This window comes from Arachis hypogaea, chromosome 11, assembly GCF_003086295.3.
Source record: "Arachis hypogaea cultivar Tifrunner chromosome 11, arahy.Tifrunner.gnm2.J5K5, whole genome shotgun sequence".
Taxonomy (NCBI): Eukaryota; Viridiplantae; Streptophyta; class Magnoliopsida; order Fabales; family Fabaceae; genus Arachis; species Arachis hypogaea.
Window position 1 is genome coordinate 53,184,871 of NC_092046.1, and position 1,239 is coordinate 53,186,109.

General features: G+C 40.6%; 1 non-coding gene across 1 annotated transcript; it reads right to left on the reverse strand.

The window, feature by feature from the left end:
* Positions 1-514: 514 nt before the first annotated feature.
* Positions 515-622, reverse strand: LOC112725048 (small nucleolar RNA R71). The gene has a single exon (XR_003164179.1). It is a non-coding gene; the product is annotated as a small nucleolar RNA R71 (small nucleolar RNA).
* Between the last annotated feature and the right edge of the window lie 617 nt (positions 623-1,239).

The following is a 1,239-nucleotide window of genomic DNA, read 5'->3' on the forward strand; positions in this document are numbered from 1 at the left end:
CATTCTTGTTGAAGCTGATCCAGAACCTGAAAGGACTCTGAAGAGAAAACTAAGAGAAGCTAAATTACAACAATCCAGAGACAACCTTATTGAAAATTTCGAACAAGTAAAGGAGATGGCAGCCGAACCCAACAACAATAATGCAAGGAGAATGCTTGGTGACTTTACCGCACCTAATTCCAATTTACATGGAAGAAGCATCTCCATTCCTACCATTGGAGCAAACAATTTTGAGCTGAACCCTCAGCTAGTTTCTCTAATGCAGCAGAACTGCAAGTTTCATGGACTTCCATCTGAAGATCCTTTTCAGTTCTTAACTGAATTCTTGCAGATCTGTGATACTGTTAAGACTAATGGAGTAGATCCTGAAGTCTACAGGCTCATGCTTTTCCCTTTTGCTGTAAGAGATAGAGCTAGAATATGGTTGGACTCTCAACCCAAAGACAGCCTGAACTCTTGGGATAAGCTGGTCATGGCTTTCTTAGCCAAGTTCTTTCCTCCTCAAAAGCTGAGCAAACTTAGAGCTGATGTTCAAACCTTCAGACAGAAAGAAGGTGAATCCCTCTATGAAGCTTGGGAAAGATACAAGCAGCTGACCAAAAAGTGTCCTTCTGACATGCTTTTAGAATGGACCATCCTGGATATATTCTATGATGGTTTATCTGAGCTATCAAAGATGTCATTGGATACTTCTGCAGGTGGATCCATTCACCTAAATAAAGCACCTACAGAAGCTCAAGAACTCATTGACATGGTTGCTAATAACCAGTTTATGTACACTTCTGAGAGGAATCCTGTGAGTAATAGGACGCCTATGAAGAAGGGAGTTCTTGAAATTGATACTCTAAATGCCATATTGGCTCAGAATAAAATATTGACTCAGCAAGTCAATATGATTTCTCAGAGTCTGAATGGAATGCAAGCTGCATCCAACAGTACTCAAGAGGCATCTTCTGAGGAAGAAGCTTATGATCCTGAGAACCCTGCAATAGCAGAGTTAAAATACATGGGTGAACCATATGGAAACACCTACAATCCATCATGGAGAAATCACCCAAATCTCTCATGGAAGGATCAAAAGCCTCAACAAGGCTTTAATAATGGTGGAAGAAACAGGCTTAGCAATAGCAAGCCTTTTCCATCATCCACTCAGCAACAGACAGAGAATTCTGAGCAGAATTCATCTAGCTTAGCAAATTTAGTCTCTGATCTATCTAAGGCCACTGTGAGTTTCATGAA